Here is a 23,501-nt window from a genome sequence, read left to right as displayed (position 1 = left end):
GACGCTGGAAAACACCAACACATTGCAAAAATTCACCTTCGAAGATCAGGATGTTCGATTTGAAGTTGTATAGTTCAACCATTAACGACTATTTGTTGACTAGTAGATAGGTATGTTCCTTCTTACCTTATTGGAAATTGAAATCATTCATGTAGAAGAAGTAGAAATAGACCTATCATCATAAATTTTGTATTAGTTTTAAAATCCCCTCGTATTAATAGTTCCATTGACCTTTATGCATTTGCCAATAGAAATAAGAATACCTACCTACCTACCTAATTCGGGATGATCACACTTCTCCACCATCTACCTCAATGTCTCGCTCAAAGTGATAAAATCGCCGCACGGTATTGAATTCTATCGGAAATACCTCTACTGCTACATTCAAGTAGGTAAGGTAAGTATATCTATACTCAGAACCGAATGAATTTTATATCAAATTTAACGTACTTATATAGTGTTTGATGCCCTCGTAAATTACACCATTTAACTAACACATAACACATTCGTCTATCAAAGAATACGCTCTTCATCGGAAGAACATTTTATTACCAATACCGATATCTGTTTGTTTCTCTTGTGTATAGGTATTCCAAGTATCATCTAGCTCCATAAACACTGTGCGGCCGCCAGCCTTATGCAGTTGTAAAATGGCGGTATTTGAAGTGAAGCTGTTGAACACGCGTATGTCTAGTCGTAAAAGCCAACGGGAATCCATCTCTGGTATAAACGGGAAGAATTTTCAATTTGCGTAATATTTATACACATATATGTATACGAACTACCAACAGTACATAATATTGTACGTCTACGCATTCGACACCCAGCCAGTCGTTAAATTGGAGTAATTATACTCGAGATCGAGAATATACCCGTACATTGTTAACGCGGCTGCAGCCTATAAGTGTAAGTATAAGTATAATATGTAGAATATTAATTAATACGTGTAAAGTAATTTAATTATTCGTTATATTTATCGGGTAAAAGCAGTATAATTGGTGAAAATACTCGGTTTGTGCACTGCCTGTGGGTAGCGAAAGCCGATACACATTTGTTCCTGATTATTTATACCTACCTACGTGATGAAATATCTCGAACATACCTATACCTAAATCTAATTGTTGATAACTTTATTCATCAGAAATAAGTATATAAAGTTACAATGTGTGTTTTTTTTTTTTTTTTTTTTTTTAGTTTTTTCTCCAAAAGCTTCGATGAGAAAAACTGTTACAAATATCGTCACGCTACAATAAACAATCGCAGCAATTCAATTTTGAAAGTAACAGTTTTCATGGCTAACGGGTGTGTATTTGGTATTCATATGGTTGGTTGGTGATTGCCGAAGTTTCCATATCACGCTGCGTTCTATTATTTGATGGCACCAGCGTAAAATATCGTATTATAAAATGGAGTAAAAAAAATCACATTGTGTGTTTTCTTTTTGCTTCAGGTACATGGCGAGATGGATGGCGGTTTGAATCAAATTTCGAGTAGGTAATGTCATCCTTACGTAATCGTAACGCTAGGCGATGAACTACCAACGGCGAGGATACCACATCGAACTAGGTAACAAAGTACCTATATAATAATTGTGTAATTTTGCATACAAATCGTAACGTTTTTTTCTAAAGATTGTTGGTATTGTTGTAGGTAAGTATTCGTGGAGTAACTAAGTCGAGCTCCAGATGCAGCTAGTCGTATATTTTATTATCGTAGGTAAGTTTACGATAAAGTTTAACCGGTCGATTTCAATCCAATTGTAGAATCTAATTACAGCCGAGTAATAGATCAAAAGTAACCGATGCTGTTGACGAGAGCGCATCTTCAAATGATAAGAAGCCGATGACCTTTGATTGCGAGAGTGCACTTGGTTATAATATTAAGTGACTTATGTTACGTGAAAAGCCACGACAACGTGGTGTAATTCCTTCGTGTACTTTGCTACCGTTACCATAAGACCACTTTTGATTTTCCAATTGCCTAGGTATATAAGCTTACGCCGCTGCTGGAAAACAAGTTTGCAAAAAAAATCATCTACCGTTAGCGATGGTCTAGTAATCCGGTATTTCAGAAAAATTGACGTCATTAAACGAATCAAAACCAAATTCATCGTTGACTGAAGCTCTAGCTGACGAGATGTTTTTACCATATGAGGCCTTTAACGAGCCTGGCATCTACGAGAACGCTCGGCGGCGGTGATACATGACAAATAAGTATCCGTTATGTCGTTAAAGATGAATTATTCGAAGAATAATCCAGATTAATATATAGCATATTAATTGGTCGATAATGAATCGAGGAAAAAAATAGTCATATGAGATGGTCAGCGCTGGATGGATGGATATCGCATGTGAGGTATGGTGATTTCAAAGTCAACGTACATTCTTGGCTGTGAACGTGTTTGTGATCATTAATGAATTGTATTAAACATGGGTTTAGGATAACGATGAAGATCAACTGAATAGTACCGGTGTTTGATGAGATTCAGCTACTGTCGATGAATTTTAGAAATCATCTCTTACGATAGTTCATTCAAAGGCTTACGAAATAATCTGTTCGATGAATAAGACGTCACATTCGACACCTAATATTATTCTCAACGTGAAACCAAAGCTATACACACACGATGGACGATATACATAGACGATGACCACCACTATATAAACCAATTCAGACCGCTAAATAGGCTACTCAACAAATATAAGGCAAGAAACGACGAAAAATGAATTCACCTATACCTACCTATACGAGACCGAACACCGCGAAGAAGAGACGTAACTAGGCTACGTCAAAAAATCTTCTTCCTCGATCACCTTGAATAATTTAAATCTTTGTTGTTGTTCCGACGACGACGATGAAAGATGCATCTTCGTTTCTCTCTCTCTCTCTGTCTCTGTTGCTCTCTTTCTGCATCAATTTCGAAATTATAAAACACATCAAAGTTCATAGCTGCGATTACGTTGGTAGGTACGCGCGGTACCATCGTTTAGAGAACTCTACATAGGTAGGTATTGGTTAAGTGGTTTAAAATGTTCCGGAGCTTTATTACAAACGCTTAATGTTGTTCGCATTCGAATATGTCGTTAAAAAATGATCGTAATTTATAGATTGTTTTTTCTGCTTTGCTTTTTGAAGATGAAGGTAAAAAGTTTCAACTTTTATTACGCGGCAGGCTGTAAAAACAAAATATTTTTTCAGACGTTTCGATATAGATAATCGGAGCAATATCGCGGTATTATAAATTATTCGTTGATGACTTAATAAAAATTCTAGTAAGAGAGGCTCGTTCCGTTCGATCGGACTGGTTTTTGGGTTTTTCTTAGAAGCATAAGTAATAGGTATAGAAATTTTGTTGATCGAGATTGCGATTTTGTTTGTCGGATTGCGGTTGTGATTTCAAAATTATTTTTTCGTGAGTTCTGATGAAGGAGGGGGGGGGGTAGGGTCATTTATTTTTAGAATTCGTTAGAAAGTTTTGTAGGGATTCGAAGATCAAAGTTCGTTATAATCGAATCGAGGCAGGAAGATGAAATTGGATCGTATTTTTAATCTCGCTAATTAATTGATGTCAGTTTCTCAAAATGGTTGTCAGAAGCCTCTCATCGCGAATTTTTGAATTTTCTGGTTTTTGAAAAATTTCATTAAAAAGATCCAGATGAAATTTAGCTTTTTTGAAACTCGAATTGACTGTTTTTTACGACATGTTTGATCAATTCAGACAATTTTACAAAATTATTTTTTTAGGATCAAATAATTGAAGCTGATTAGGAACATGGGGTTAACGTTAGGGGCTCCAAAGAATCTTTGAACTGCCACCAAAAGTCGCCGCCCCTACACCACGAGCTAACCCCACCACAGTGGATCAATATAAAGCACCCCAAAATCAGTTTTTTGTCAAAAACTTCTAAAATATCAACTTTTGAGTAGAATGAGCTTAATGATGATTTTATGTCCTCTCCAATACCTATCAAATGAGCTATCGACCAACTCCCTAGCCTCAAGGGAGGTGGCGCTACGACCCCTCAAGGCGCCATGATTTTAATAATATTATCACATTTTTGACATTTTTTATAACTTGGAACATGGAACCTGTTCTAATTGATTAAATTGAGTCAAACTTGGGGAATGGGATCCTTTTGGGAGCTAGAGTTCACCTCTGGAGTGGGGAGAGTCAAAGTTGTAAATTACCAAAAGGCCATTTTTTTGGAGGGGCATAATATGACCTTAAATGGATGAAAAGGGTCCAAAATCGTACCATTGGTCAGTACTCCCATTGTGATCAACATATCCAAATTTCAGCTTCCTAGGTCATCCCCACCCCATTTGACGAAAAATAATTTCCTTATTTTGCCCCTATTTTCGTTTTTTTTTTCACCTTAAGAAGTGTGGGGATGATCTAGGAAGCTGAAATTTGGATGTGTTGATCACAATAGGGATACTAACCAAGTGTACGATTTTGGACCCTTTTCATCAATTTGGGGTCATATTATGCCCCCTTCCCCCAAAATGACGTCTCGGTAATTTTCAACTTTGACCTTCCCCACTGCAGAGGTCAACTCTAGCATTCAAAAGGATCCCATTCCCCAAGTTTGACTCAATTTAATCAATTAGAACAGGTTCCATGTCCCAAGTTATAAAAAATGTCAAAAATGTGATATAAGTTATTAAAATCATGGCGCTTTGAGGGGTCGTAGCACCACCCTTCTTGAGGCTAGGGAGTTGGTTGACAGCTCATTTTTGATAGGTATTGGAGAGGACATAAAATCTTCACTGAGCTAATTTTACTCAAAAGTTAATATTTCAGAAGTTTTTGACAAAAAACTGATTTTGGGTGGTTGTTGTTCAGCACACCATTCTACACAATATTCGCCAAAAAACCTTTGATCGTAATTATGTTTGGGTCAAATTGCATTTTGACTGGGCTAATTACCCAGTAAGTTGTGAACCAAATTTCATTTTCTACCTCAATGGGATCAAATTTTGATATTTTATCAAGAGCAAAATTCGAAATTTTTCAAAAATTTGTCATTTGCAAAACTTTATTGCGCAATGTGTGATGTATCTCAATTTTTTGTCTTCGCCGACATTTTTTCTTATCATCAAGGATTTTACTCAAGTTAGGTAGCAAAAATAAACAGTGGCATCAAATAGTTTTTTTTTTTTTTTTTTTTTTAAATCAGGCACTGAAAGTTACCTAATAATAATATTTCCAATTTTCTCCATTCTCATGCAATTATTTAGCAGGAGTAAAGAATGAGGTGGTCCTTGGTCTTTATTCATACTTAAGTATGAACTTTTTTCGTTCTACTAATCCTACATCCCAAAATTGTCAAATTTTTATTTAAAAAATCTCTTGAAAATTTTAGCCCTTGACTAATAATTATGTTTTGCCAAGAGTTTCCAAAATCCAAGAATGGCAAGCTGAAAGATAAAATTTTTGGCTTTATAGCTTTAAGCGCCTAAAAAATTTTAAAACTCAAGCTTTAGCTTTTGGCTTTTTAAATTTGTAAAGCTTTCTAATGGCTAATTTTTAGTTTTCAAAAATCCTTTATTGGCTTTTTGCTTTTAGCTTTTAGCTTTCAGCTTCCGGCTTTTCAATTTTTTTACGAGGTGAATTGAGATATAAAATGGAAACTCAACCACAACGGGGAAGAAACGAAAAAACTGAAAAAAGGAGAAAAGTAAAAAGTGAAAATTGAAAAATAACTCAAACAAAAACTGAACCAAATGAATTTAGGGATGAGGCCCGGCCCAGGACTAGGACCCGAAACCCGAAAAAGCCCCGATTATTTCCTTGAAGTCCGAATGTCCAAGCCCCAAAACCTTGAAAACTGTAACCTACAAAGTCCTTGCTCAAAGCCCCGAAACCTTTTCCTCTGAAAACCAAGCCCCGAACGTGAGCCCCAAAACCCAAACTGGGCTTTTCGGGGCTTGTGTAAATTTTGTAAATTACTATTGTAATTGCCGTTCTGTGCATCTCAAAACTTTAAAAGTCAAAAGAGATAATTTTCAAAAAAAAATTTACAACTATGCTTCAGCAAAAAGTTTTAATATCTATTTCGAGAAGTTTTTGGTAAGTACATCTATTTATAATATTCTGTAGGTAGTTCATTGTTCTTTGAAAAATGATACTTAAAAAATTTGGACAATAATAATTAAGAATTCCAAAAAAATTTAATTCTGATTTTAAAAAAAAAAACTGTTCCATTCAAATAATTTTGAAAAATGCCATCAGAATCTTCCCTTAGAATGTTGTTTTTTTTTTCAACAGAAAATCAAATAAGATTTTACTTTCATTAAAATTGCAATTTGGAGGGCTTTATGGAAAAGGAGCCTTGGTCAATTTTTTTTCACTGATTTTTATAAGTTCAAATGGACTTATTTTTCTACAAGGTAACATTTTCCAATTCGTTTTTTTTTTTCATGGAAGAACAGTTCAATATCACTGAATATGGCAAATTAATGAAGAAAATTTTTAATACATTCAAAATTGTGAATTAAAAAAAAAGTTACCAAAGCCCCTTTTCCATGGAACCCCTCAATTTCAAGCCCAGAAAAGCCCCGGAAAGCCCTGAACACTTCATTCAAGTCCTGGACACTGAGCCCTGAAACCCAAACCCAAAGTTTCCTGGTCCCAATCCAAGCCCAAGACCTAATAAATTTTTGATTGAAAGCCCAAGCCTCGAAACCAGGACCCAAAAAAAATCGTTTGGGGGGCCTCATCCTTGATTGAATTTGCAAAAAAGTTAAAAACAAGCTGAACAAACAAAGTTTTTGGCTAGCTTTTAGCTTTTCAATCATACAGTTCTGGCTAGCTTTTGGCTTTCAAAAAGCCCCAAAAGTCGTCAACTTTCAGCTTCGAGCTTTTAGCTTTTAGCTAGCTTTCCATCCTTGCTAAATCTTTTCAAAAAATGTGATTAAAAATGTTTTTAAAAAATTCTCAATATTTCTGCATTTTCTGTCAAAATTTTCCTTAATAACCTTATTGAAAGAAAGAAAGAGAAAAAAACTCTTGATGTTGGTTTCCTAATTCCTTGTGCAGAACTTCCTCCTCCTCCTTCTCCTCCTCCTCCTGGCTCCTCCCGCCCTATTGAAAAAAAATATGTAAAGTGGTTGATTTTTTTGAATCATCAGCTGTTCATGCATCAGTAATTTTACTGAATAACACCTTATTCAAAAAAATATTCCCTGGTTCTCCAAAAGTTAAATTGATCCTTCTGTGTGAAGCCCCCAAAAAATGATATTCGGGATTTTTTTAATGTTTAATTTCGGTGTCAAAATTTCTTTAAAAATTCTTGGTTGATTCTACTCGTACTGTAAAAATACCCAGCCCCAGAATTATGAAAAAAAAGAAATTAAAAGAATTTTTCAAAAATTAGGGGTTTAGGGGAGAGTTTTTTTTCTTAAAAAGAGAATTATTTAAAACAATTTTTAGTCAAAAATGATTTTTTTTTTTGAATTTTATATCATTTCATTTTTTTTTTGATCAGCGAGTAGGTCTATAAAAGCATTTTTGTATGATCAGTATCTCTGGGGGAACTTGGTATTCATTTTGAGAACAATTTGATGTATTCCGTTAAGATTCCTACGCCAATTCCAGAAATTTCGGGTTGGATTCTTAGAATTCAGACTTTAGCGAGAACGCAATCGACTGCAGAAAAAATCTTCAATTTAATAACGAGTCCATAAAAATTCCAGAAAGGCTCCAATCACCCTTAATTTGTCGTTGGTGATTTTAGTAAAGATCCTGCAGCTAAATTAAAAACTCCACCTGCACCATAGTAAGAAGCTAAGTACCTTGCAGACTTCTACCAGAAGGTGACGATCTTAGATATATTCCCAGTAATCTAAGCGATCACTTGAGCAATTCTACTGGAACATTAGTCATTCTATGGCAGAGATGAGAGATTCCTCCAACGTATCAACGTCGAATTAAAACGATTTCACCTATTACGATTACTGTAACACCATTGATTATTCCAAGAACTGTAGTAATTTAATCAATCGTTTCAGAGATTTCATCGAACTGCAGCTGACTCATCAATTTTGGAAAATAGTCCCGGAGGCTCCAATATGAGTTGCATAGTCTTCGTAAAAAAAATATCAAATGACGTCGCTGACTATTCCATCAGAACATTCGTGCTCACCATCAAAACCCTACTTAGCCTATGAACCAACTCCATAAATCCAAACAGCGGAAACCATAGCCTATACCAAGACGACAGATTTAGTCTACACTCGCACGTCCAATTCATCACCGTAAATCTGGACCGAAGAGGACACCAGTCCGTAAAAAATGTCACCAAAGTGACGAATCTTCGCTGATATCGCCTTTGACCCTGTAAAACCTTCGAGTGATCACCTCATCACATTTAGGTACTCGTCGTATGTCTGTCCACGATCTATTCTAATTAGCATCGAATATACGACCTGGTTGGCAAAATGAGACATCTTTGATCACGCCAGAGTAGCAGATATCTACTCGAATTCTCATAGTGCTCGTATTCGTTTTCGTCTACAATACGCTACACGACCATTCAACAGAATCAACAACCGAGACGTCGTCGCACGCAGAATCGCAGCCGTTGATCTTAATGACGAATACGCGCGTTTACAGGTCAACAAATACGCGCTGTGTGAGAAGATGTGTCACTATGTACGCGTATACCTTTACCTACCACTCGAGCCAGTTAACTTGACGAAAAAAAGAGCAAGAAACACGCCGTTGATCGATCGATCGTGAATGGCGGCCAAGTACGGTAGTACGAGTAGCATCAGCATGTACTCGTAATGCTTAATGCGATAGCGTTAAATCGTACTACCGAGTGTAATTTGTTTTTACGTATGTAGTTTTTTATTTTGATGGCTTAATGACGTCGTAGGTTACCATCAATGAGCACCGAAACGGCATTTTGACGCGATGACAATTTGGATTAAGTTACCGATCATTTTTCTTATCGTTTTTCTCACTTACATGATTCATGGATTTCCTCGTGCCACATGTTCCTCCTGCGTCCGCCACTCGTCTCGACGTAATGACGTAAATCGTACTTCTCTGATTGATTAAGTGATTTCGCGTACCTATACAGCTCTACACTGGGTTACTTTTTCATCCAGCCACTGCTTCTTTATACCCGATTAAGATGTGTTTTGGTTACAATTCGTCTTTTTTTTTTGTTGTTTAATTTATTGAGTTATTTGTAAAACCCGGCGCATTTGTGTCGGATTACCACCTGAATCACAAAATCAGAAAGACTCTAGCACCCGATTCAACTCCAACGAACGATTAACAACTGATACAATTTAATGATATAAAGTGTAAGTGGACACGGGTCAATTGTACTACCTATACGTTGATCATCGAAATATGTACCTGTCTGCATTTTTTTATCCCCTAAGTAGCGAATTATTTTTACGTGAACTTGTTAGGATAGGTATAGGTACCTACTATAGTACTAGGAATAAATGTAGTACTTTAGTGTAGCGTGTGTTAATCGTCTGGTATAATTTACTTTTATTATCTGTAACGATAAAAATTATTGAACTGGTTTCAGACGTTGCTGAATGTCGAATGTGAAGTGGAATTTGACGCAGAAGGGTGGCATTTGTTTAAAATTATGACGATTGAACATCATCCAAGATCGAAGTAGAAGGAAGATGGCAATTTTATTCGAACACGAGTACTTTACGTGACGTGAGTTGACCGGCAATTTTTTTTAAATTGTGTTATTTTTACGGTTTTGGTTTTAATTTTTACCGGTTTCATTTAGTTTATAAGTTTTCTTGGTGTGTGTCCAGGTGTAAGTATTTTTATTTCTTGATCATGATCTTTGATTTTCTTGAGAGAAGCAGGCCTTGATTTTTGGAACCGAAACGAAAATTGATTTCCATAATAATTTTAATTGTATTTAAAATTAAGGGGGATAGTCAGAAGATAAGTAAGTAATTAAAAATGAAAAAAATTGTTCTAAATGAGAAAAATTCATGTCTTTAAAAAAAAAAAAATTGTTGCCCCTCTTCCAATTTGTATGTAGGTAATTCAAATAATGTAGTCGACTAGTAGGTCAATTTTGCATTTTTGCGAATTTTGAAGAACTGGGCTACAGGTTACTGGTGGCCTAATGAGCCCAAATTAACATGTTGAAAATTTCAGATCTCGATTCAATGAATTGTTTTAGGTCCTACTTTTTTGGTCTCACCAATTTTGACTTCTCTGTTCTCCGCCACACTTCCTAAACTTTCAAGTAGCCTATATTTTACAATAATTGGATTATTTGCATTCATTTTGAAAAACATTGAAAGATTTTAGAACTTTCATATTTTGTTTTCAGAAATTGAATGTAGAAATTTTCAACTGAAGCTTAGATTTTCAAAATAAGGCAGTATCGTAGAATATTTTTGATGTTAGGTAATCTTTAATAAATAGCTCCCTCCTTTTGTTCAAAATTTCTAAAAAAAAAATTAACATGAAATCTCCAGCCTCCAGCCCACTTCCTCTAAATGGAGTCGAAATCTTGATCAATTAGTACCAATCGTCAATTAGTGTGTTTTCAAATAAATGCTGAGCACGAATATGAACTCAGTTTTTTGATTTTGAGTCCCCATGAAAGCTTCTAGAATCTCTCTAATGGAGTAAAAATTCAAACTAATAACTCAGAACTGCATCACATCAATTAATAATTATTTTTTTTAAAAATCTTGGCAAGCTGTTGAAATGTGTTTGATTGAATTTTTGTAGAATGTTAATCTCATTCCAGGTGGACATCCTTCATTCAGTGTGTTTTTTTGTCCAGCAAACTTGTGTAGAAAGAAAATCAAAAAATCCAAAATTTATTGTTCGATGGGAAATTTCTGAAATTGGCACGAGTGACTGTAACTTGTCTAAAATCACCAACACCCCTCGCCCTTGATCCGAGTTTCACCATTTGGAGCTATTTTGGAGCCTTCAGCGCGATTTTCAATTCATCCGGAGTTTTTGGAATTTTTCCAAAAATTCTGAAAATCAATTTAGGCAGCTGAAAATTGAGTTTTGGTGAGCGGATTTAAAGCCATGGAAAATAAAATCAATAAATCAAATATTTTCTATACCTATTCGAGAGAAATGTTCAAATTTTATTTTTTTTGCTATTATGTTTTCATTTTTTAAAACCTTACGTATCTACTTTTTCTGCCACAATAAAACTTTCATGTGTTATCGATTTTTGTGCGATTCTTTTAATTTTTTAAACGAAGTCAAAGATCGTAATTTTATTCCAGCTTTAAAGATGAAGGCAAACTTCTTCAAATGTGAGGAAAAAATTAATTTTTGTTTTTTGAACATTTTGTGAGTATTTTGTGAATAAAATTCACTAACACCCCTCCCCCTCACGACAGTCCTCTTATCAATGTATTTGCAGCATGGCATGTTATTTCAGCAGCTCCTGTATTCCAAATTAATTTATCCAAAATTTTTAGCTCCAATTTAAAATGAAGTTTCGTTGAGAGCTCTACTCAAGCGAGTCAGAAAATTTCAAAAATATCATATACCTGATTGTAAAATTACTTTTGAAAATTCACAATCTGTGCATCAGAATTCAGAACTGTTCTGTAAATATGTAGCTCTTTTGTGAGAGAAAAATCTCCCATGATCCTCTCAATTAACATTAGTTCGCATCATCTCTTCAACATGAGTTTTTTCAAGTCCAAAAAAAATGAATAATTCACAAACATTTTTTTTTAGTGTTTTTAATTTTTATATCCAATTTGCACTAAATAATCTTGTTTAGAAAAAAATTGACTAGCCCAGACATCGTAGCGGGTCACTTTTTCTTCCAAAAAAGTCACTTTTTTGATTTTTTTTGTTTTTAATGGAAAAAAAACGTTTTTTATCCAAATTATCTTTTTTTTTTACTCCTTTTCAAAGGATTTTATGCGAATTTTCTGTATTAAGTAAACAATTTCAAAAAACACAAATTTTTACTTTTCGAAACATCAATTTTCAAAAGCTTTTGCCCTCGCTTCGCTCGGGCTTATTTTCTTTTCTTTTACGAAATCAAGATGGAAATTTATTTTTTTTTACATCAAGTTTTAAAGCCATAAAGTAAGCTCCTCGCAAAAAAACATCGTTTTTAGGCATCTCGAAATACAAATTTTCAAGAGCTTTCGCCCTCGTTTAGACCTGTTTTTTTTTTCATTTTCAAAATCAACATCCTTCAAAAAAACGTCATTCAAGTTCTAAAATTTTAAAAGTAAAAAAATGAAGTACACGTTCTCACATTGAAAAAAAAAATGGATTTCCTGTGGAGCCGAGGAGAACAAAGTAACGAATTTCAGGTGTACCGATTTCTTATTGAACGTTTTTTTTTTGTTTTTCGATGAAAATTGGTCACTTTTTTGGTCACTTTTTTCACTGAAAGTCACTAAAGTCACTTTTTGTTAGAAAAATTTGGCTACGATGCCTGGACTCGCCTCTTAAAAGAATATTTGTCCTCTTGTATACGAACCCATTCCGGAAATGTGTTTCAGAATTCCTTCACATGACCATTTTTTTTTTTTTTTTTTTTTTTTTAATGAAAATGTTTCTTTGGCTACCTGATCAATGTTTTCTTACACTCTCCATTTTAAAACTAATTTATTGATGATCTATTTTATTATTTAAGGGTTGAAAAATAATGTAGATAATCATTTTCTTATTGGAGATAATTTTTGAAAACGTTTGCTAGGTGTATGATTGTACTTCTAATTATTTATTATATAATTTTTTCCAATTTTTTTCAACCTTGAGTGTTTCAAATGATATGGAGATTAATACTCTTGTTGTTTTGAGTACTGAAGTTTTTTTGTTTTTTGGAAAAAAGGGGATGTTTAAAGTAATGTTGACACAAAAACGGGAATTTTGAATTTTTTCTTTCTTTTTTTTTGATTTTTTTTCTCCACCCTTGTAATGCTCTATACAGGGTGTGAATTCGACTTTTTGAGAACTATTTAGAGGAATTAAGTACTCATTTCGAAAAAAATTGAGAATTTTTCACAGACTTTAGAGTTTTATTCGATTTTTAATTTTTTTTTCAATTTTGGGAGGCTGGACTCTTTACACGATGAGTAACGTTAAATAAGGTGTTGGGAGGAAAGACTGAAAAAAAAACATTTTGGAAGAATTCTGAATTTCTGTTTTCAAGTTCTTATCTATTTTTTCCTAAGGGGGGGGGGCGCTCTAAGCATCACTTTTTCTGGATCTATCTATTCATAAAATCCAACAATTTCAAAGGGTAGAAGCTTAAAGTGGTGTATAGATCAATTTCAAAATGATCAATATATTTTTTTGTTCTAGAAATTGGAATTAATTTGTGACTTTTCAACTTTTATTTTCTTTTCAACTTTTTTGATATGCTGTAGAGGTGGTCACTTTTTTTGAAAATTGACCATTGAAATACTGCTTGTGATTTTTTCTTCCCCATTATCATTTCTAGAAAAAATTATCCAGTAGGGTCAAGTTCAAGTATCTGCTATTGCCTCTACCTTCATCTGTTCGTATTCGTAATGCATTATGCACACAACCCTCACAAATGGCTCATTTCCTCTCATTCTTGTCCTCCATATTTGTCGTCGAATAATCCCTCTTTACTTTTTTTTCCTTGATTTATGTGGTGCTCTTGTCCAAAGGTGCAAGTGGATTTTTCATTGTCATAATTTATACGTAGGTAATTACGTATAATATGTTGTATACTTTTCCGGTCACCATTTTTATATTACCTACCTGCAGGTTACGTATAGAAAAATTTACACACGCGTGAAATTTTTCGAAGGGGAACAGCGATTACGACTATGATTGTTTCGCGTCGTGTTCATTTAATCATCGACAATTCAGTTGCTTGTACCTTCTTCTACCTATATTATATGTACTTACTATAGCATATATGTTTATGTTTAGATTGGTAAACGCCGTGTAATACACAACTTTACCCGTCTATTCGTCGTTTTACTCGTAATATAATTGTATGCTTTCTCTAAATTTCGAGGATTACGACGAATACAAACAATGTATTTAACCGTTTTATTAATTAAATAACACGCTGGCCTTTCTATATTATGGTAATTAACTGGCCACATGAGCCAGAGTCATCGTCAACCAAGGCTTAATTTTTCATCGCGTTTTTTTTTTTTTTTTTTTTTTTTTTTTGCTGCCCTCTCTTCATCTTCATCACTCGGTCGAGATCATTGTCAAGTGCCACATGAGAGACAATATTACTCGTAAGTATTTGTGATTTTTTTTGTATGTGTTTCGGCTCAACCCGTACCTTACCTATATACCTATGTGGTATTTTCACTTTCCATTTCTAACACGACGACAACGACGACGACGACGACGTTAGTCGACCGTGAATTAAGTAATGGTTTTATTGACCGAATATTTACAGTGGAATTTTTTTTCTTTTTGGTCATCGATGGAAGGTAGATTGACCTTGACAGTGATAAGATAACCTAGTAAGGTTCGTTTCACGCCATTTTTAATAACCAAATACGAGTATCTACCTAGGTACATACTACAAATGCGAGGCGTTAATTAAGCACATCTCGTAATGTGCTGGAAATTAGCCTACCTACATATGTAGCGAATAGGTATAATTTGCCAAGAAGTGAAGAAGAGTTAATGTTACACGTTGATAAATTAGGTAGTTACAATCGTTCTGTGAGTGTTTGTGTTTGCGTATGCACAGCATAATCTTCGATCAACGCCAGCCACAATTCGACAACTCTGCTGCAGCAAAGTGTCGATCTATATACGCCGAATTTACTTATGTAGGCGTTAAAAGCAAAGCAGCGTCACGTTCCAATTTCAACAATATTGCCGAATTGCCTCCTCGTGTATCGGGTCACATGGTGGCATTTTTTGATGTGCAGATTTAGTACCTACCTTATGAGTTATGAATGTGAGGGAAGGCTCAGTTGAGCCGGAATTGAGGTATCGTCACCGCAGAGTTGTGGTTTTTTTTGGAACTTTTGGATTTTTTTAATGGGTTTAAGAGGAGGTAGATCCAATTAAGATAGCAACAAATTCTGAAAGACACAGCTTCTTCCTAATCGTTACTCAAATTCCCCAACTTTTCCCAAAAATTCTCAACTTTTTTCCAAAATTTTTCTCACTGGAGGAGTGAGACACCCCCCCTCCTCCTTTCAGAACGCTTCTGCTAACTGTGATTTGGTCAAATCTGCTGAGCAGATGTAAGCACAATGAACTTGCCAACACATATCTACTCGAACTCGAGCGTATGTGTGATAATTCGATAGGTACCTAATGACTTAATTGTAGCAAACCGAGTTCAACATAAATGAAGCAATTATGATTGTGCGATTATTCCAAAGCATTTTTCTCCCTCTTCTTATTTGAACGCCAAGAACCAACCATTACGGAGCTATGAGTATGACTCGTATTTTGTACAAATGTATGTGCATTTACCCGCACTATAACCTCTTGCTCACCTCAAATCGCAGGCCATACCCGTTGTCGACCCCGTATAAACGTAAAACGTAACGCATTTTGGCGAATTAACACCTTGGGCGTTGAGAAAACTAATTAAATTTTTAACTTGTGTGTGCCAGCAGATGTAACGGACCACACAAATGTCAATTGATACGAAGACAATGCAGAGGTGTCGTTTGGCTCGCGAACAATACGATTACGGACCTGACCACTCGAGGCGTTCGATTCAAGCGCACGTGGATTCATGTGAGGAATGTTGTGATGAAATTCGCCATGTGGAAGTTGTACCTGTTGCGGAATCGAGTAACTATATATTGGAGAATGGAGAAGTTTGAGATGTTTGTATCTGGATTGGAAAAGAGATGGATTGAGTTGTTTGGTAAGTTTGTTCAAATATTGTAAAAAGCCGACATACAAAGACCATTTAAATCCTCCCCCCTCCCCCAATAGAACATTTTAAAAATTTTCAAATTTTTACAACTTGAGTCCTTGCAATGGTGAGGAAATTGAACATTAACCTACAAATGAAAAAATCTGCCTGCGTTTTGTTGAGGTTATTTGGCCAAGAAAAGTTGAAAAATAATCCACCTTAATCATCTTTGATCATCTCTGAGGACAATATGTAAAATTAATCGCCACAGTTCTGAGTTTCTATCTAATTCTGTGATGAATGAGTAATTTATTTTTGAAAATTTATTGAACATAGTGAGCCATTGAAATATAAATCAGAAATGTTTCAAAAAAATTGAACAAAATAATTACCAAAAAAAACATTTTAAGACAATTTAACTCGTCGAATTGAAATCTAAAACTTATAGATCGACTTTTTGAGAAAAAAATGATTTTCAAGAATCAGATTTTTTCATCAGATTTCTCATCAAAAATTTCAAATTCCAGGGCATCAGGATGAAAAGAGGGTCAGGAATTTAAAATTCAACATAGTGAATTATTGAGAAAATAGGGGAAAATCGGAGTAATTTGTCTCGTTGAATCTAAACATGTCATTGAAAATATTTTTGATCGAATGGAGTTCGTCCCTAAGCCAAAAAAATGCTTCGAGAACACCCTTATTCAGACGATTATTTTGAGAAGTTCGATAACCCGGGTATCTAACTCGCAGGTAGTAAAAGTATGGTAGTGAAAACGTGGTGATTTTAAAAATGGATAGTGAATTTAGTCAAACAAAAGGTGATAAAAAAATGAAAAAGTTCAAACACGCAACAAAAACCTTCGAAACATTGAAAAAAAGTTTATTTTCGATGAAAATTGTTAGAATATGTGAAGTCAGTTTAGCCGGTAAATTTTTTCCCGATTTTAATTTTTTTGAAAATTTTCCTGTGAAAAATTTGAGTCAATTTTTTGTGAGTGGATGGCGAAGGGGGCCATTGCCCCCTTGCGGGCAAAAATTTGAAATAAAACGTGCAAAAATCAATATTTTTCGTTTTTGGACTCATTATATCACACATTGCGAAAGGTTTTCAGAAAATTACCTCTAATTTCGTTGTTTTTTTATTCCTAAAAATCTGATTTTGCCCCCTTCTTGAGAAAATTCTGGCTATGTCACTGTGAAAGAGGGGGGGTGGGTCGAGTGGAGACCGTTCTGAAAATTTGGCTGAAAAAAGTAGTGAAAAAGTGGTGATTTTTTCAAAAAGAAATCCGTTCGATACCTTCCATGATAACTCAAGAAATGTCTACTAAAAATTATCTAATAATTTAGGTATGAAGATGAAAAATATTTAGGTATATACATATTTTGAAATATTTACAAAAAAACAAGTATTTGTGAACGAAACAGGCGAAGGGAGATGCGAATCATTTCCGAAATTTCAAAATCAATTTTGGACGTAAAAAAGCTGGAAAAAATGGGAAAAATTTAGAAGAATTGAGGGGTTCTATGGAAAAGGGGCCTCAGTCAATTTTTTTTGTTTTTTGATTTTTATAATTCTGAATATAATTATTTAAAATTATTTTTTTAATGAATTCCACCATATTCAGTGATATTGAAGTGTTCTTCCATGAAAAAAAAAAAAACGAATTGGAAAATGTTTGCTCGTAGAAAATTTTTTTAAGTCTATTTGAAGTTGTTAAAATCAGTAAAAAAAATTGACTAAGGCCCCTTTTTCACGAAGCCTCTCAATTTTCACTGGTAATCTTGACTTTGTATGCCAAAATTCATACAATTTCACTGAGAAATATCCTAGAGGCTGGATGGAGCAAGATCGCACCTTCCCATTCACCTGCACTCGTCCTAGAAGATGCTAGGATTATAATAATGGGTTCTTTACTCTGCTGTAGCTTTTCAGAAGCTGAATTAGATAAGTTCAGGGTGTAAAAAATATCAAAATTTGATCGAATTGAGGTTAGTGCATTTATGTATTGGCGGTGGTGAAGTTCTTGAAAAACTTACAGATTTTCTCATCGTTATCGAAAAATTTCGCCTGTTTTGAAATTCAGGCACCTAAACTTAGAATTGAACAATTTTGTGACCCATTTGATCAATTGATACGTGATTTTCATTAAATTCGTCGCAGCTATGAAAAAAATTCTCAATCTTAGAGATGCAAGAACTACTCAAAACTGTATTTTTACCACCCTAACCTAAATTTATTCTGAGAAAGGTCACGTTTTAATTTTCTGCGACACTCAAGTTAAGTATCGTATTTTTCATCGGCTATTCAAATTTTAAAAATTGAAAAATTAAATTCAAACCGATCAAAACCTTGATATTTGACAAGGGGGTGGTTCATTTTTGGATTCTTAATTTTTGAAATTTTTCAATTTAATGATTGGCAGACGTATTTCCTGAAAATGTCTAAAAATTTCTAAATCACGAAAATTATGTGCTAGATTTTTTTTTTTCGTACTTAAGTAATTCAACATTTCAAAAATTGAAGAAAAAATATTTTCATTAAAAAAAAATGTGACGTTTGAAGAAGATATTAGCTAATCAGCAAATGAAAAAGTCCTCCTTAATAAATAGGTACGAAAATGGAATTTTCGCAAAATTTTGCCTTTTTGACAAAAAAAAAAAAACAAAAAAAATCAAGTCAGAAACACGTCTTTAGGAATTTTTTCACGAACCTTCACCCCTTCTTCAGCCACATCTTGAATAAGAGAAAATCGCTTAAAATGTTCAAAAAAAATTAACAAAATACAATTTCATTTCAATTTTCATGTTTTAAGATTGGTTCTTTACTCAAAAGCGATTTTTTCGTCCTTTATCGGATTTCTTCCTTCGCGGATCAAAATCACTAACCGGGGATCTTTTAGATATAATTTTCTATTCAAAGAAGCTCTGTCTTATTCGTCACCATTTCTAATTCTATAATCTATGGAAATGGGAAGGAGGAAGGGAAGGGAAGGGAAGGGAAGGGAAGGGAAGGGTTACGGTTACCAAAAAAAGCGCAAAATCTGGCACACTCTTCTGTCTCCTCCTAATACGCACAATTTGAACTCGAATCGATGAAAAAAATGACCAATCTAGATCACGATTACACGAACCCAATACTCTCATATCAATAATGATCTCATCATTTCAACCATAGGCCAGATTCTTGCAATAGGTTCACCTGGATTGGTCAACTAAGCATCAATGTTACTTACTACTACACACGCTAATCCTTTAGGTACGTCGACATAAACGTATATAAATAATTGTTTAGCTTTTTATCCTAACATGTGATTCAAAACCAAAGGCATATAATATTTATCCGTATTTTTATAACGTTGGACTATTTCCATAAATAACAGATTTATGTTGAAAGCCGAGTATTTCTTTTCGCATTAAAAAATAAAAACTCGTTCGTCCCTGGATGCTGAATCGACCTATGGTACAGTTACACTATTTATTAGATTGTTTACTCTCATCATCTTCATCTTCCATTACAATTGGTTAATTGGAACAGTATAAGTATATAAAGTAACGAACGAATGTCAGACTCTTCATCTCATAAATATCGCGCCGCAAAAAATTTAATATTTGATTTACGAACCTTGTATAATGTTTTAATCTTCGTACATCATATATACTCGCGCTCGAAGTCGAATCGCGATCGTGTCTTTCTCAGTCGGCGGTGGTAATCTTTACGATGAGATTAATTTGTCAAATTGAAAATCCACCTCGCCAAGTGCCATTTATACACGAATTATATCGAGCTGCTGGTTTACACACGTCAGATGACGACGACGACGACGACGTGCGATCAATTCGCATCACGCCGCTGACTTCTTATTTTATTTTATTTTTTTGTTAAATATTCGTAGGTATACTATTATGACGATCGTTATACATATTTTTACACCTAAATGGTTCTATTTACTGACTCGCTTCCGAACACACTGTATATTATGTGGATTTAAATTATACATACACGACGCGGCGAGATTCTCTTTCTCGAAATGAAATTACCAAGATGGCTCTTCTTTTCTTAATATAGTAAGTTTAGGTAGGTACATCTTTTTCTCCTCTTTGAGTTCTCGTGTGACCTATTTACAGGACGACGTGTGTAGAGTGCGTCAGCGTAATTTATCATAGATGATGAGGATATGAAATAGTGCAGTCAGGAATTTCCAGCAGATTCCCGAAAAGGGCTTTTTGTAGATCATTCATCTGAAATTTTCGATGGATGATGCCAAACAAATAGGTACCTAACCTCAAAAAACTCTCATTTAAATAAATTCGTGAAGTGGCTACCTACTGAATTTCAAACATGAAATCTTATACTTGATTGTCAATTTGAAATGTTTCTTAGGAGTTTTTTAAGGGATGAAAATTTAATTTTATTCCGATGATTCTTAATTTTTTATGGGATTTTAGAACATCCTGAACTACGTATATTTCACACTCGTAATCGAGAAATTGAGAGAGGAGAGGTGATGAGGGGGGGGGGGGTAATAAAAACTAATAATTTTCAGAACAGAAATTTATAAATTCCAACTGCCAAAATTTCAAACGATCAGATCTTTATTTGAAAAAATGCTTCATTCTGAATCACGAATATAGGTACCTATTTTTTTGGACTCTGATTTAGAAAAACCGTAAATTTCAGTAAAAAAAAATAAAATATAATAAAACTTGATATCCATTAATCATTTTACTAAATGAAATTTTTTCGAAGAGAAAAACTCCCACTCCCAATTTCGGGCAAAACTTTCGAAAAAAATCTGGGGCATGTGATATAGGCATCGAATTGCATGTTTTTGGCAACGCTGAACACCAATATGACGTTAGATTTTTGATTTTACCCCATCCATGGCCCCCAGCATCTCCCCAAATGGGGTAAAAGTTCAAAATAGGGTTTTTTCGTGCGACATATCAATTAATAGTATGTTTTTGGTGACGCTGAACACGAATATGACGTCAGATTTTTGGTTGGACCCTATCTACGACCTTCAACCAATTTTTTGGACTTTACCAATTGGGGGAGGTTCTGGGAGCCATGGGTGAGGTCAATTTGAAGAACTACGGCTATATTCGTGTTCAGTGATATCGAAAGCTGAATTTTTTTCCATCTTTTGAGTTTTAAGTGAGAAAGTTATTTCAAAAAAATTATGATTTTTTCAAAAGAAATACAAAATTTTTTTTTTTTGAAATTTGATAGATCTTTGCAAAAAATTATGGCTAAATGACCTCAACAGGAGGTGAGAAAAATGTCAAATTTTCCAGTCAATGTGTAACCTCTTGGACGAGAGGTCAAAGCTAAAAAAAAATGGAAATGTTTCGAAATTATTTTTTCAAGTTTTTTCTTGTTTCAAGTACTGTTTCTATGTCAAGTTCAGAAATTCTCAAAATTATGGTTATTTTTTTCAAAACTTTTTCGTGAACCAAAATAAGCTGTTTTTTTTTTAAAAACATGAAAAATTTTGAAAATTTCCAATTTTTGAGCTCTCACAGGGAGAGAGGGATTATAGGCATTGATATAAAAATTAAATATTTTTCCAGCTTCCTGTTGAAGTCATTCGGCCATGTTTTTTGCAACTAGACTCCATCGAATTTCAAAAAAATGAAAAATATTAAAAAATGGACCACTTTATTGATTAATGATTACCTGCCCTCCCTCCTTCAGTCCTTGCATTTTGGTCTTGGCTTGAGGTAAATTGCAATTTCAATGTCAATTTAACGTATTGGTTTTGGGAAAAGTTGATTGATAATGAAATTTTGTTCAGAACAATTTAATTTGGATAAAAAAAAAACTTCCAAAATGTTATTCGAGGGTAAATAAAATTGAAGAAAATCCATATTTAAAATTAATTGATTGTTAAAATTTTATTTAAAAATATACTCAAGTATTTAAAAAATCGATTTGTAATCGAAATTTTATTGGTCGAAATTCAACTTATGTATTATTCGGTATAGAAATTGAGAAAAATGATTAGCGAATTTCTATTTGTCAACCCATCTATCGAAATTTCAAATTTTCGATTTACATTTTCTTTTTTGTTTTGAGTGGTTGATATTTTGATGAATACGGTGAATATTACTCCCATTTTTGATTTCATTTTGTAACTCATGTAACTGGATCGAAAATCACATTGAAAATTCCATCAAGACTCCAATATCACTAAATTAAACGACTGGGAAGATCACTCACAAGCAAAGTAGGTATCCCATTTATGTCTAGACTAATATTTACTCGAAATAGGTACATAAAATTATTACAATTTCACAAAAATTAAAAATCATTTGACCTTTTTTATTGTAGATTTTCATCAAAGTCTGGGTTTTTTTTCTTATCTCACAAAATTTTTTAAACTGAACGAATGGGAATCAAAAGAGGACCCCAAAATACACCACCAGCAAAAACTTCAAGAACTTATAAATTCATTTTTCAATTTTTGGTGAATTTTTTGAAAATTCAAATTTGGCTTATGTCTTATGAAAAAAGTCAAAATTTGTTGAAATTCACATAAAATATAAAAGGCTTAAATTTGGATTTTTCATGTTTTTCAACCTCTAGACTCAATTGGTGATGGTTTCGAACCGTTCTGGAGTCTCCAGGGGAGTTTTGGATTCTTCAGTTTTCGAAACCAAAATTTTTTCCAACGACTATTTTTTAAAAAAATTTAAAAATTTTTAAAATTTTGGATTTGGTGAGGCTCTGAACAGAATTTTAAAATATGTGCCTGAATCGATCAATAAGGTCACAAAAATAGTAATCCGAATTTATTAGGGCAAAATTTCATTTTCACTCCATTGACTTAATTTTTTTTTTTTTTTTTTTTTTAGAAAACTGGAGAATCCAAAAATCCTATGGAGGCAGGAGGCTCCAAAACAGTTCGAAACCGTTATCAATCGATTTGGAAAGTCTAAAACAGGGAACCAAATTTCAACTCATTTCGTTCATGCGTTCACGAATGATGAATTTTTTAATTATATTTTTCAAAAATAATCGCTAGAGAAAATTTCAAATTTGAACCAGCACAAAAATATTATGAAAATATGAGTCTAAATCGATCGAAAGGGTCACAAATATGGTAAATCCGAGTTAATTGGTGCCGAATTCCATTTTCACCTTACTTATACTTACAGCGTTGTTTTTTTTTTTTTTTGGAAACTAGAGGCTCCAGAACGGTTCAAAACCATCACCATTCGGTTCCGGAGTTTAAACATAGGATACAACCCAAATTTCAGCCTTTTACGTCAATTTGATCAAATTTTGATTTTTTTGTGAGATGAGCCAAATTTGAATTTTTAAAAATTTACCAAAAATCTGAAAAATGAATTTCAGCCTTTGAAATTTTTGCTGATAGAGTATTTTGGGATCCTCTTTGGGATCCTCTTTGGGATCCTCTTTGGAATCCTCTTTGGAATCCTCTTTGTCCAATTCAGATATTTTTACGCCGGTTGGGATATCGAGACATGCTACGAAAGTCGAAAACTTACATAAAAATTGAGAATAAGTTATCTGAGTGCACAACTTTCAAAAGGCACCAGGAATGTGTTATGGTTCATCTTTTTCGAACCCTTCTTCAACTACATATAACCATACATTAAATTTGTAAGAATACTCACCTAAATCAGCTGAATCTACCATCGATGCCA

The 23,501-nt window shown here is 33.9% G+C and overlaps 1 long non-coding RNA gene across 2 annotated transcripts; it reads left to right on the top strand.

Moving 5' to 3' along the window:
* Positions 1-587: 587 nt before the first annotated feature.
* On the top strand, positions 588-11,290 carry LOC135835295 (uncharacterized). Of its 2 annotated transcripts, none has more exons than XR_010556855.1 (5): positions 588-906; positions 1,195-1,302; positions 1,451-1,566; positions 9,555-9,694; positions 10,758-11,290. It is a non-coding gene; the product is annotated as an uncharacterized LOC135835295 (long non-coding RNA). The 2 variants fall into 2 exon arrangements; XR_010556854.1 differs by having other exon boundaries at positions 1,195-1,324.
* Positions 11,291-23,501: the final 12,211 nt, after the last annotated feature.

This window comes from Planococcus citri, chromosome 2 (genome assembly GCF_950023065.1).
Source record: "Planococcus citri chromosome 2, ihPlaCitr1.1, whole genome shotgun sequence".
Lineage (NCBI taxonomy): Eukaryota > Metazoa > Arthropoda > Insecta > Hemiptera > Pseudococcidae > Planococcus > Planococcus citri.
The sequence above is the reverse complement of the archived record's forward strand: the minus strand, read 5'-3'. Positions and strand labels throughout refer to the sequence as shown.